This window comes from Moschus berezovskii, chromosome 28, assembly GCF_049115385.1.
Source record: "Moschus berezovskii isolate FMDL1 chromosome 28, NW_MosBer_1.0, whole genome shotgun sequence".
NCBI lineage: Eukaryota > Metazoa > Chordata > Mammalia > Artiodactyla > Moschidae > Moschus > Moschus berezovskii.
Genome location: NC_142487.1, coordinates 25,115,562 through 25,130,694, shown reverse-complemented (window position 1 = coordinate 25,130,694; position 15,133 = coordinate 25,115,562).

Below are 15,133 nucleotides of genomic sequence, written 5' to 3'. Positions count from 1 at the left end.
AGCTTTCTTCACAGTCCAACTCTCACATCCATACATGACCACTGGAAAAACCATAGCCTCAACTAGATGGACCTTTACGGGGCAAGAAAAAGTCCTGCCCTCTTTTGGACCTGAAAGCTAAAATTGTTTTCTGAGAGTTGGACCATGAAGAAGGCTGAGCACTGAAGAACTGATGCCTTCAAATTGTGGTGCTGGAGAAGACTCTTGAGAGTCCCTTGGACAGCAAGAAGATCCAACCAGTCCATCCTAAAGGAAATCAATCCTGAATATTCATTGGAAAGACTGATGCTGAAACTGAAACTCCAGTACTTTGGTCAGTTCTTTGTGAAGAACTGACTCATTTTAAAAGACCCTAATGCTGGGAAAGATTGAAGGCAGGAGGAGAAGGGGATGACAGAAGATGAGATGGTTAGATGGCATCACTGACTTGATGCACAGGAGTTTGAGCAAGCTCCAGGAGTTGGTGATGGACAGGGAGGCCTGGCATGCTGTAGTCCATGGGGTCGTGAAGAGTTGGACACAACTGAGCGACTGAACTGAACTGAACTGAGTGGGGATGGGAAGGGGAACGTACATATTTAAAGAGAAAGAGGATGCTCTCCGTAATCATTTATCTTGAACTTTTATTTCTATGATGGAATCATTTTAAAACTGGGAGGGACACGTCCCCAGATCCTGTCTCCCCTTCATCGATCACCCTTGTTCTTTCCTTCCCCTTCTGAAAGCCTTGATCACACCTTGCTCTCTTTGGTTCTTTACCTGGCGTTCACACATCACCCACTCCTGGCTTCTACCCCCGTTACTCCACAGAAGTGTTTTTCGCTAAGGTCTCTGCTCAGCTAAGTCTAACAGACATCTTTCCTTCCCTTAACTTCTCGGCAGCATTGAGCAGAGTTGAGCTGTACTGGATCACACTTTCCCCAATGCAACATGGTGTTTTTTCTCTTTGCCATTCTCCTTGTCCCTTCAGAAGCTCATCGAGTCACTAAATGGTATTTTCAAGAACTATCCCAGGTTCCCATTCCTGACTCACTTTATGCTCCCTGCCCAGGCAATTTCATTTATACCCTTGGCTTTCATAACTCTAAGTGAGAACGGATACCCACATTGGAATCACGGCGTGATCCTATATGTCCACCTTGGAGTCTGAATGGTTTTCCTATTTCCTATTTCTGGTCCCACGAAGGCCATGAAACATACATGATTCTGTATAAAACCAAATCAGCTCTCTTTTCCATTCAAGCTAGCAGAGTTGAGGTGGTACGTTTTCATCAAGGTAATGCAACCTATAACATTAGGGACAGGCTGGGCCCCACTCTGAAGAAGGCTACAATTCAGCTGGAAAGATCAAATATGTGTACATGAAACAATACATCCCAAGGCAAGTGGTGAAGGGATTTACAGAAGAGAAGGCATGAGCAATATTATGGCAAAAATAGCGAAATCTGACTAAATGAGGTTCTGGCGGCTTTCCCTTTGCACAGAGACATCTATTAGAAAGAGAAGCCAGAATTCTACAGTGCTTTAAATTAACACCATCACCAGCTCTCATCAAAATAACACATGAACAACACATTTGAGCAGAACCACTCAATATTACATGCGAGGTTTAAAGATGCCCACTTTGAAATTGCTCCTTTTAATCACGAATTGGAAGCAATGAAATGCAGGAAAAATTATTCTTGTTTCAAATTAATTAGGATTCCCTCTGGTTGAAAGCTTTTTCAATGAAGAAAAAAAAAGGAAAAATAACACTGGATAAAAGATGACAAAGGAAGAGGGTGAGGTACAAATGTTATGACTGTTTAAAGCAATAGCTGCTTGCAAAGCATCCAAAGCTTTCTTCAGCGGTGCTGGTCATGGACCCGCTCAAGAAGAGGAGCCTTTTACTTCTGAGCTAGTGGCTCTTAGGGCCTGCTGGGAGTGAGAGAAGCAGTGTTGTAGCCGTAGACCTGAGACTGTTGCAGGTTGATGCTGGGAAAGAAGGCTGGCTGAAGGCAAACTGGAAGCAGCAGAAGCTTCCTGCCTTTGTTCCTTCTCGGCCCCCGTACTGTGTTCTGTTCCCAGATCTGTCTCTTTAATCCCCGGATCCTGGCCCCACTGTGGAATCTCAGTGTGCCTGCTCGAACCTCCCCTGCCATCAGCCTGCCTCCTGCCTCACAGGGCATCTGTGCAATGTCCCAGCTTTTCAAGGCCTTCTTGCCGCTAGTGGTCTGTGTTATGTGACCCCAGGTAGACTGGGTTTTACTTGAACTGTGGTCTCCGGCAGGGAACATTGTGACCCAATGGAGTGGCCTACCGGGAGAGGTTTTCAACCTGCTGACGAGGGTGTCCCCTGTAATCACAGCACATCCAGGGCTGGGGGAGCTGCGTTGACTTCTAAGTAGAGCCATCTTGATCCCAGGTGGGAAGTCTGCATCCTAGTGGGATTCTCCGGGCGAGAATACTGGAGGGAGTTGCCATTTCCTCCTCCAGGTACTTACTAGTCGGGTATCTGATGATGATATTCACCTTCATTTAACCAGAGACCCTCAGGAACGTAGTGTAATTATATGTGTGTTACACAATGGTCTCAGTTTATGGTTTAGGAAATTTGTACCTGTTACGTACACATTTGGATACTAATATACTAATCTTTAGTAAAGATTAAGCAAAGATTTGGTAAAGGTAACATCTTTAGTTAAAGGGAGTATGGGGTTGACCACAGGCACAACTCACCAACACGTGACGCACTTCCATGCTTGTGGGCCGCGGTCAGCCCCGCGTGCGTGGCCGTCTTTGCTGTTCAGGCTTCTATCTACTGAACTGCCAACCTCAACTGGCGAGGGAGTGACCGGTCTGCTTCTCAGAGTCCACAGCCACTAGTTACAGGGCCTGGATGTTTCTGAGTGACCCATAAACCTTTTCCCAAATAACAGACTTCCCAGCTCTGATTTCAAAATGCAGGTTTGCCCAGGATTGATTGATTTGTTCAAATGAAAACAGTCAAGACCTTTCAGGCCGTGGTGCTCAAACTTCAGGGTACATCCAGCTTACTTGCTGCAGAAAGGGGCATGTTGTTTGATAAAATGCAGATGCCTAGGCCTGGTCCCTGGCTTTTGAAGAAGTGATCTTTAGGCCCATTTTGAGAAACAGTCTTAGGAGTATTGTGTATCACATGGATTTCCTTAAAGGCACCCAGTTATGTGGACATATAGCGCATTCAAATTCTCTCCTGTGGATTAACTCTCAAGGCAAAGCAAAGTTTTTAAGGGGGAGAAAAATCATGTGAAAAGTAGTTTCTCTAGAAAGTTGACGGCAACTGGAAGGAAGCCGTGCCTGGAATAGACATGACGTCTTCATCATTGGTCCTGAGGAGCTATAATGCCAGGCCGTAGAAAGCTTACATAAAACTGTGGCTCTTTTCCTTTTATTAAAGGCAGAAAGCCCAGGAGTACAATAGCAGAACGAGAACTAATTTGGGAAGCTTGCTGGTATGATGTTGTCAATCACACAAGTGAGGTGGATAACAGCTTTTAGCACATGAATAATTTTAGTGAAAGGGCTTCATCGCTTTTTATTTGCTGGGCATTTACAGGAGAATAAACATGCTGGTATATATTATATATGGAGTGAAAGTCAGCAGCAAATGAAAGCAAAGACCCCCCGAACCCAGTTACCAGAGCAGACTATGGTTGCTTAGCAACCAGGCAACTGGAGAATTCTCTCTCCCTTTCTTTCTTTTGTTTTTAGATTGCAGTAACCTTTGATCAATTTCGGCTTCACAACAAAAGCCTTGGGTATTTTGAGCGAAGGGTACCTGCTAATTTGTAGGAGAGAGAAACCGTGACACCAGTTTCTCTCTCCCGTTTCATGTGAAACAAAAAATGTCTAAACTTCCTGTTAAAAGCCTTAGTGCTGGTGGGCTGGGTCCCTGATGACTCAGAAGTTACATGATAATTGCTTCTGATTCCTCTAAAAGATGTTGCTGCCTGTCAATTCACCTTGCCTCTTTCGCTCACAGGTCAGCTTTGGAAGCCTAGTTCTTGGTTCTAAATCCAGTTCCTAAGATGAAGCATCTGAATGCCCAAGTCTTAAATCCTTGGGAGATTTCAAATGGCCATTCCTTTCACAAACATCATGGAATCAGGGAATGTTGAACCGGAGAGGGCTGAGGGCTTTATAGACCACCCCTCTGGTCCCTTCCTTCTCTATAGGCTCTTTCCACTCAGTCTCACAAGGCAACTTGCCAATGTCCACAGGCTCAGCTGCCATCCATGAGAACTCTGGGTTCTTCTCCCTTTCAGGAAGCTTTAAAGCTCTGAAGAGCAAGGGAGGTACTGATAATGATCTGATTCGATTATCTACCCGATACAGAAGGGACATCATTGATGGCTTGCATACAGCATGTCAGTGGAGAGTCCATGGGATAGAGCCGTTACCGGCTTCCAAGGACCAAATCTCACAAAAGTCTGCCAACAATTTGGATTCTAGAGGTCGAATTTGCTTCAGCGAAATGAACTTTCCTGAATCAATGGGTCAAGGACTCCTACTGGACCAAAGGCGCTGTATCCTGAGTTGGACAGAAATGTGAGGGAGACAGGGGTGGGGGAAGCAGAGATCGGGGAAGGTGGGGACTGTGCCGTTCTGAGCTCTGTGGTTCTTCCTCTTCAAGTCTCCTGTAGGCTCAGGATGAGGAAGGACCGAATTAATTTCCTCCTTAAAAGAGAAGCTAAAGAGTGGCTTTGAAACGCAGATACTTGGGGTCTTGAATCAGCTCTGGCGTGTACTTTGCTTGATGAGCAAGGTTAGTTCCATGGCCTCTCCGTGATTCGGATTCCACGAGGGACATAGTTCCCAGGAGGCAAATCAGGCCCCGTGGGCTATAGGAGTAAACCTGGATGGTCTGGATATCCCTCTCCCAGCCTTGTCTAAACGCCCAGGCATGGCAACGTCCTTTGATGTCTAAAGCTGTTGGCGCACAGGGTAAACCGGCCTGCGGCATTTGTGGGGGACCCCAGGCAGGTCAGAAGAGAGAGGGGGGTCTGGACCTACACCCGGTTTTCACCTCTGAAGCCCCGCAGCCAGGTTTGTCACCGGCTCACGTCCCGGCAGCTCCTTGCGCTTTGCCGAGAGAATGAGCCGCTTCCCCCGCCCTGCGCGGCCCCGAAGCGGCACCTGTCGCTTTCCTCCCTGTCCTCAGTTCCTGCCACCTGAGCAACTGCCTGGGCGGGGAAGCCCTTTGAACTTAAATTGTCTTTGTGTCTGCACCCTGAGCTGAGCCTAATCTCGAGTCTCCACCTGCTTCTGCATTCTAAGAAACCTCCGGGAGCCTTCACATGGCTCACTCAGATCCCAGAGAAAACCAGAGGGCCAGCAGAAAGCCCGGAGACCTCGAGACCAAGGATCTGCCGCTCCTTTCTTGCTGGCTTGTCCTGGACCCCTAACGAGCTGATTCCTGTTTCCGTGAACAGGTGAACGCGAGTGAAGCTGCCTTTTGATCGTCACCACTTCCTAAAAGAGGGTTTGGGATCACGAGGCCGCTGTTGCTAGAATCCCCTCCTCCTTCTCCAGCTATGGAAGGAGCCCGACACCGGAAATAAGTAGGTCACTGGAACAGTCGGGCTGTTGAACGGCTCGCAGACAGAGCACTCACGGAGGGACACAGTTTTCAGTGGTTGAGTTAGACATTTTATAGCCAGGACCGTTGCGTTCTGAGGCCTGAACATTTATATGTGAACTTAACCCAGTTTCCGACAAGAACTCCTCCTAATACACTCTTCCTGCCCTGCCTGATGCTGGAGCTGGTCAATTCAGTGTGAGGACAATTTAATTTAGTAAATAGTATCAACCAAATTGGTAATTCCACGGTGCAGGGGCAAATCAGGAGCCTGGCTGACTCAATTCTTGGCTTTTCCCCAAGTTGAGTTAGAGCTGTGCACAGGTCACCCGTTAGCCTTTGTATCTCTATCTGCAGTTGTTAGTGGTACGCTTGGGTGCAGAAGTCAGAGAACTGACATAATGGGAAACCAGGGCTACAGGGAAAATGACAACAGAGGTGGATGTCGTCTGGGCTTCAGGACCTAGAAATCTCTGTTGAAAAATGGGTGAATTGGGTGTGTCACCAGGGTATAGATTCCCTGCCCTTTTTGCTCCATCGGCTGTTGGAAATAACATTTTCTTAGGGAACCCCTATGGAATTAACCCTTTGGGGTAGAGTATGTGTGTGCTCAGTAGCTAAGTCATGTCCGACTCTTTGCAACTCCATGGACTGTAGCCTGCCAGGCTCCTCTGTCCATGGAATTTTCCAGGCAAGGATACTGGAGTGGGTTAGCCATTTCCTACTCCAGGGGATCTTCCTGACCCAGGGATTGAACCTGCGTCTCCTGCATTGGCAGGTGGGTTATTTACAACCAAGCCACCGGGGTGCAGTATGCCAGTCTTTAATTTAGGTGTTGCCTTTGGATTTTAACCATCTGTGCAGACTTACAGTTTGGGAGATGGACATTTGATTAAGATGTTGCCTCCAGAACTTAGATTAATTGATCATAATTCAAATAAATAAAAGTGAAAGAGGCGGGTGGGTAGCAGCATGAGCAAGTGACTGTGGCTGAGTCACAGAATCTTCCATAAAGCCCTGGAATTGAAGGGAGAATTTGGACGCCGGCACAAGGTCCTGAGTCTGGGGCGGTACCCTGGGGCAGCCCTTCCCTCCACTGGCAGATTCGTAGGCAAGAAAAGTGTGGTTAACACAAGATCAGTAGCTGCTGCTGCTAAGTCACCTCAGTCGTGTCTGACCCTGTGAGACCCCGTAGATGGCAGCCCACCAGGCTCCTCTGTCCCTGGGATTCTCCAGGCAAGAACACTGGAGTGGGTTGCCATTTCCTTCTCCAATGCACGCATGCATGCTAAGTCACTTCAGTCGTGTCCAGCTCTGTGCAACCCCACGGAGAGCAGCCCACCAGGCTTCTCTGTCCACGAGTACTGGAGTGGGTTGCCATAGATTAGTTCCATAGAGCCCCAAACTTCGGGAGCTGGTACACTTTGTGCTGGAAGAGGGAGAGACATTTCAGGCGGGCTATGGGAACCCAAGGTGGGGAACATTTGTGAAGACTTGGATCAGATCATCACAGGTCTGTGTTCTACCCTCCAACTTCCAGCAACTCCTTCCTCTCATTTTCCTGTGTTTCCCTGGAAGAGGTTGGCCTCAAGTATTTGCAACTGGACATTCCAGTCTTTTCAGAGAGCTGGTTGAATATTTGTTTTTTGTGGACTTAACATTTATTAATAGTATAAGCATGACTACCAGCAGCAGAATTGTCTCTCAGTTAATCACACTGATATTCCCATATGAGGCCCCTGATTTCATCCTAAGCCCTGGTGTCAGCCTGCCTGAGGCTGAGTCTTCCACCAACTACTATCTATAGGTGAGTTTACTAAACCTCTTTGTGCCTCAGTTTCTCTGTCTGTAAAATGGGCAGTAGTAGAATTTGCCTCATGTGGTTGTTGTCTCAAATGATATAATACAGGTGGAGGATTTAGAATAGAGCCTGGAACATGGCAAATGCTCAATAAATGTGCCTTAATATGTGCCCTAATATTACATAAGGCTTCTTCCCTACTTCCCTTATGTAGTAGGTTACCTACTACATAAGGTTCAGTGGTAAAGAATCTGCCCGCCAATGCAGGAGATGTGGGTTCAATCCCTAGGTTGGTAAGATCCCCTGGAGAAGGAAATGGCAACCCACTCCAGTATTCTTGCCTGGGACATCTCCTGGACAGAGGAGCCTCGTGGGCTGTAAAAGAGTTAGGCATGACTTAGTGACCAAACAACAACAAAAATACGCCCTGACCCCAAATGGACGGGCACTGTTAGTGTGTCTCTGTGTTCCCTGGAGAAGGAACAGAGGATGGCGTGTTGCTTTGAACACGACTCCACCAACCCTCCTTGCAGCCTGAGTTATTCTCCTTGGTTGTAGAATAGTTCCATGACCTCTTTCAAGGCCCAGTGATACCTTGAAAGGCCCCCCCAGCACTCAGACCGCTTCTTGTAACGCCTAGCAGTGGAGACAGTAGAAGCCAGTCATTTGGGAGTCAATTAAAGGAATCATTGGGATCCCCGTTCACGCCAGCCTGTCATCACTGTGGTGGTGAAATCACTCCGGCGGCTGGAGTGGAGACCTTTGGTTTTCTTCTCTGACACCTACCTCCTGAATCCTCCAGCCCCCGGAAATGGGAGCATTTCTGCTAGAAGTCACCTTGGAGGTGGTAGACACTTTAGTCCCCTGAGTGCTGAATCCCAGGGCCAGGGAGGGCGGAGTAGAGAGAACGGGAAGAACTGGGGAATTCACGGAGGACACAGATTCATTTAATTTCTGAGACAGCTGAAGTTTCATCATTCAATTCACATTGCTTTAACACTTGATTTTCCAGACCTTCCTGAGCCTTGAAGTCTTCTCTGGACTTTGAAAAGTCCAGTCTGGTGTTGCCAGAATCAAGTCTTTACCTTCTGGATCGTGCTGGGTTTAAGGCGTTCTGTTTGCAGTCACTGCTCCCTCGGTGGTCTTGCGGCCTTAGCTGTGGTGACTTCTTTGAGTCCCAAAATTGTCTGTAAAACTGGGATTGTACTAGGACCTGCCTCAAATGGTTTAAATGTAAAGTGCTTAGTACAGCACCTGGCTGTACAGGCCATGCACGAGTGCATGCGAGCTTAGTCGCTTAAGTCGTGTCCGACTCTGTGTGACTCTATGGACTGTAGCCTGCCGGGCTCCTCTGTCCATGGGATTCTCCAGGTGAGAATACTGGAGTGGGTTGCCGTGCCCCCCACCAGGGGATCTTCCCAACCCAGGGATCGAACCCAGGTCTCTTAAGTCTCCTGCATTGGCAGGTGTGCCAGCTGGGAAGCACTCAAGAGCAGCTCAGGGAGCATCAGTTCCTAGGAATGGGGACCTCCACAGTATACAGTGTCCAGAGGCAATATGACTGCCTCCCAGGCTCATTAATTGCTCTGAGGAGGCCATGTAAAGGTGTGAAATCAATGCATGCTTTTTTATGGGACCCTCGTCCTTGTCATTCTTATTACTATTGCTGTGTGTAATGTATTCTGGTCTGCTCATAATTATACCAAGTGTCATCCTTTATATATTTAATTGTTAAGAAATAAAATTTTAATTAAAAATTGGAGCTTTTAAATAGGGGCCTAATATAGAGCAAACTCTCAAGGGAAATAAGATCAAGACATTCATGGATTTTCAACTCAAGTACAGATGACAATGAATTCAGAGACCAGAGGATACAGAACGTCCCCTTTTGGAGTCTCCATGTCTTCTGCTTTATGGCAAAGAAGGTCAAAGTATATTGGTGATCTGATGAGAGCCACAGTTTTGTGATTAAATATGCCGTCAAAGCCTGCGTTTTCTAGTGCTGTGAAGCTTGGGAATTTTAAAACAAGTGTTAACAGCGTGTAAAGATCTCTCTATTAATTGAGGAGTACATGTGCTATTGGTCAGTGCTGCAGACCATTTTCATTGTTTCACGGCTCCATTTCTCTTCAAAGAAGTAAAGAAGGAATCCATGTAGGAAACAGAATCTCAACTAATTAGTAAGTCCTGGCCTTCCGTACCCACCCCCATAAACTCATTTATCAGATATGTTCCTATTTTAGCCAGTTATTTTAAAAAGCAAATATTCTTTATCAGGGGTGTCTCGATTTTAACCAATTACTTTATTGCATTTTTATTACAAGTGCAAAGGTTAGGCAAAGTTGATGCCTGCTGTCTACATGGCCCTTAGTCACAGCAAACACTGCTGGTCAGGGAACTTTGGAACCAGGCTTCTTATTGTTCAAACTGTCATTAGTGCCTAAGTAATTATTATAAATGTCTTTTATATGTCAACCATTATGTCGAAAGTCTTCCCAAGTTCAAGCACACCAGGGGAGAAGTCACCTCCACCTTGGATTCCTCTGATAATCTTGAAAGATTATTATTTTTTCAGCCCTGAACGGATGTGTATAAAGTGGCTTTTTTGTGAAGTAAGTCTTAACGGCACTACCTGGTCATAAATAGAGGTTGATAGAAGCACAAATCTTAATTACATGGTGGGTTAATTTGAGCTCAAGTATTCATTTGAATTTTGAAGTTTATTTAACTATTTGTCTTGAATGAACTTTTTGCTCATTTGGACAATCACTTGTACAGTATATTTCACTGTCTCAGAGAGGAGACAGAAAGTGACAGGGCCAGAGAATAGAAATGGACACAGATATTTTAAGGGTTTAGAGGGCTCCCAACATTCACCCAGAGGATTCTTGCCCTGAGTTCTGATCTCCCTCTGGTTTTGTTCTGCCTCTGTAAAGAGAACTTTGGGAGGCAAGGAGGGGAGGACTTTGGGAGGCGGGGGGGAGGACTTTGGGAGGGGAGGGGGAAGACTTTGGGAGGGGAGGGGGGAGGACTTTGGGAGGCGAGGGGAGGACTTTGGGAGGCGGGGGGGAGGACTTTGGGAGGGGAGGGGGAGGACTTTGGGAGGCGGGGGGGAGGACTTTGGGAGGGGAGGGGGAGGACTTTGGGAGGTGGGGGGGAGGACTTTGGGAGGCGGGGGGGAGGACTTTGGGAGGCGGGGGGAGGACTTTGGGAGGGGAGGAGGGAGGACTTTGGGAGGCGGGGGGAGGACTTTGGGAAGGGAGGGGGAGGACTTTGGGAGGCGGGGGGGAGGACTTTGGGAGGGGAGGGGGAGGACTTTGGGAGGGGAGGGGGAGGACTTTGGGAGGCAGGGGGAGGACTTTGGGAGGGGAGGGGGAGGACTTTGGGAGGGGAGGGGGGAGGACTTTGGGAGGCGGGGGGGAGGACTTTGGGAGGGGAGGGGGAGGACTTTGGGAGGGGAGGGGGGAGGACTTTGGGAGGCGGGGGGAGGACTTTGGGAGGGGAGGGGGAGGACTTTGGGAGGCGGGGGGAGGACTTTGGGAGGGGAGGGGGGAGGACTTTGGGAGGCGAGGAGGGGAGGACTTTGGGAGGTGGGGGGGAGGACTTGGGAGGGGAGGAGAAGCAATGAGCAGGGGTAAGAAGCAGAGCCCCGGGCACCACTGAACTGACCGCGCTGACTTGATGCTCCTGCTTTAGGGTCAGAATGAGGGTTCTGATGGGCTCTGCTGCTGGCGGACTCTGCGGTCCTGGGTGAGTCCCGGCACCTCCTGGGGCCTTAGTTTTTTCCTCTGTGTCTCCATGGGTTCTGCTGGGTAAGCCTTGACCCAGGGGTGGTCCGTTAGCATCACCCGTGCTCACTGAGCACGCAGCTTCTGGCCCTCGCCTCGACCTGCTGATGGATGGGTTGGGCCCGAGAGTCTGCGTGTTTAAGCCACCCATGGGTGCTACTCACGCCCTCAAGCTGAGGACCACGGCTATCCGGGCCCTGGGGCTCCTTGTGAGCTTGCGGTCCACGCTGTTGGTGGGGACAGGTACGGGTGTCTGACACAGGTGTCTATGTGGTGGCTGGGGCCGACCTCAGCGGACAGCTTGACAAAGGGCTAGTTTCAGGAGAGGGACAGTCTTCTGGCCTGTGGTTGGAGAGGGGGTCCGAAGTTCTGCTGATGCCCACACACCACCGTCTCCTGCTGGGGGAGTCTGGGCGAGGACTGTCCAGGCGGAGTGTGGAGACCGTGGGCAGCCCTCTCGGTGTTTGGTCTGCTCCTTCTCGACCAAGATGGTCTGACAGTCAGCTTTACCCACGTGATGCAGCTGCGGACGTAACCTTTATTTCCAGAGCGGTGTGAAATTTGGACAGACTTTTTTTCTCTCTCTCCTTCCTCCTTCCCCTTTCCTTTCTTTCTGTCTCTCCCTCCCTCCCTTCTTCCATTTGCCTTGCCCCCGTATGGACATTCCCGATCTCCCTGACAGGCTGTCTGGAATGGCAGCAGCTGCCTTGACCTCTCACCAGGGTGTCCGGTGGAATTAGAAAACTCCAAGAGACCTTGCAGCCCCAAGAATTTATGCCTCTTTACTTCCCCAAAGGACAAGTCCGGCAAGTTAATAACCTACCCGGACACCAAGAGGTGTGACTCATTAATTAAAGGCTGACCGACAGCACAGGACGGGAACGGAGGCATCAGCTGGGTCCCCCCGCGGTCCCCAGTCTGCATCATCTTAGCAGGGCCTACGTGAGTCTCCCCTGTGCACGCCCGCCCCCAGGACCCAGCAGTCGTGTTCTTCTCCTGCAGCCCCGCCGCTGTCACGCTGTGTTTGTGAGCCTGTGCTTCCCTGCTGAGGTGGTGAGCTCTCCGAGGTGGGCACCGTCTTCTTCATTGGATTTTCCAAGGCCCAGCAGTGTTCCTGGCCCAGAGCAGGCCTTCGTATTTGCTGTGGCTACAGAGGGAGCCCAGGTTGGGTGACTTAACAGACACTTACTCTCTCTCAGTTCTGAAGACCTGAAGTCTGAGATCCAGGTTTGATTTCTCCCCCGGCCCTTCCTTGTCTTGAAGATAGCCTTGACTTGCAGATAAACACCCTGACTCCAAATGCAGTTCTAGGAATTAAGAGTTCCCCTTCTTATTAGGACACAGTCCTGGATTAGGGCCTCATTCAACTTAATCAGCTCTTCAAACATCTAGACTCCAAATGCAGCACTCGGAATTAAGACTTGAATGTATGAATTTTGGGGGATAAAAGCCCATAACACCTTCAATAAGAGTCAGGGAGCAAATGAATGAGCTAGGAAGATGGCAGTCTGTGCTAAGCTCTCTTTACAAATGGACAGTCTCCTGCTTACCTCTTCCAGACACACGTATATAAGCATGGAAGTTTTATTGGACGATAAATCAACAGGAGGATAGATTCTTTTTTTTTTTTAATAAAATTAAAAAATGATGATCAGACACTTGTGATCAGACTAGAGCCATCACACGGTCTGGTGGCTACAGACAGTGTTAAGGCTTTCTGTCTTCCTACATTCTTGAGCTCCTGGGAGGCCCTGGCACAGAGGATTCCACAGAAAGACAAGTTTCGGGTTTGCACCACTTCTGTTGGAGTGACTTTTCCACTTCCCCTTGATGTAAGCGTGTAAGCAGTGGAATGTTCGTCTGCTGGATTGGAGCTGGGGATCTGAAATCCTGGTGCAGTCCTCATGCCCCAGGCGGTGTTCTGCGCCTGTGGAGCCCCTGATCAGAGTTTCACAAAGCACAAAGCTACAGCGTCTCCAAGGGTCCCTCTCACTCCTACCAAGTCCGTGCAGATTCCCACGCTCTCTTAGTGTTTGGAGCGTGTTGTGCTTTGCAACACTGGTGCGAGTCTCATTCGACGGGGGCCTCACACCGACTCTGAGCGGTAGGAGAGGAAAGGAGGACGCTTCCCTTTTCTCAGTGGGGAGAGGAACGAACAGACCCGGTATGTGATATGCACGACTTCCCTGAGGGGTTTTCCGCCCTCTGCCCAGCTCCAGGGCCACTTGTCCAGATGTCACGCCCATGGATCTCAACCTCTTCTCACCCTGAATTTTCTGCTCCCCCGTCAAGCTTCCTGAAAGTAGGGCTCAAACATTTAACCCCTATGTGAGTCCGTGTGCCTGCACACAGTTGGTGCTCAGTCATTACTTGTAACGGGGCCTCCATAGTACCATCTCTTGAGCAGCTGCTGTGTGCTTGGCCACTGTGCTTTGCACCTTCACATACTCCATCTCATTTAATTCTGCAGCCCTCTGCAGGAGGTATACTTTTCATCCCCACTGAACAGAGGGGAAGGCTGAGGTTAGCAAGTTTAGGTGATTCGGCCAAGGTCACAGAGCAAGTGTCAGAATAGGGATTTGAACCTGGGTATGCCTGACGGCTCCAGCTGCTGGGTTTTACCTCTGCTCTGCACTGAATGGTACACAAGGAGTTAAGAACCTTCCAGGTTAGAATCTGGGTCTCCTTTCTTGAGGTGTCGGTACCCAGAGCCCCAGTGCAGCTGCTGAGCATCCTTTCAAATGGTCCACAGGGCGGCATTTTGCATTTTCACAGGCAGCTTAAATTTCCCGTAGTCTAATCTCGGTTTGGCTCATTCTGCATATTTCTGATTAAATGTGCCTCCTTCAGGACACATACGTGTTCCTACGCACACACATGACTCTGTTCAACTCTGAGAGCTCATTGCCAAGCCTGAAAACAGACCTCGACGTTTCTCTTTTCTTTTTTTTTAAGGCCACGCTGTGTGTCCTGCGGGGTCTTCGTTCCCCACCCAGGGATCGAACCCACGCCCCCTCCATTGGGAGCACGGTAGTCCTAACCGCTGAAGGCTGGGGAAGTCGAGATCTCAACATTTCCGAGTTTCTCTCCTCTCCCAGATCTTGTCTCTATCTTCCCAACCCCAAGCAGCCAGCCTGAGAATTTGGGCTTTGAAATTGTGTCCTCCTTCAAGGGCATGGTTCATTCCCCAGTGTCATTTTAGAGGACTCAGTCTGCAGAACTGGCAGCAAAGTATCATTTCCCTTTGGGATTAGCAAAGCAACAACAAAACCAAGGAAGAGTGAGTCTTGTTTCAATAGGCAATGTACAGCTCACAGTGTAATTATGGCCGAATGGTTATTAGTAATATAATTCTCAAAGCGTGTTTTAGGACGTGGAGTGGTCAGAAAAAAGAACTGCATTTCCACGTCCTGCTTCCTCTCACAGTAACCCTGACTGGCCAGAGAGGGGGTCTCACCCGCACAGCCAGTCCTGGGAAAACCTGCCCTGGGTGTGTTTGCTGAGCTCCAGCTCCCAGGAGCCAGGTGTGCGCTTTTGCAGGCTGCATTGGCTGTAAATTATGTTTTCTTTTCTGCCAACTGCCTGACAGCTAAAATCATATCTGCTGTCAGAAATGACAGGGGGCACAGTGGTGATGTACAGATGTGCTGCCGGGTCTCGGGGGAGCGGGCGGGCCAGGTCCTCTGGCTCCTCGGCCCTGACCTGCGTCCTGCAGGGCGTGGCCAGAGCCGGTGTGCTGGGTGCAGGCTAGTCACGGCTGGTGGCTCATCAGAGGCCTGGAGGTCGTGGCCAGCTTCCACACGGAGCTCTTAATAGGCTTAAGATGTTGGCCAAACCCTACCCCTTAATTGCACTGTAGGGCAAAATGCAAAATCCATCACCATAATTACTTCCAAGCACTAGATTCCAAAGCATTTTTGGCTGTATTCAAATGGATACTTAAAC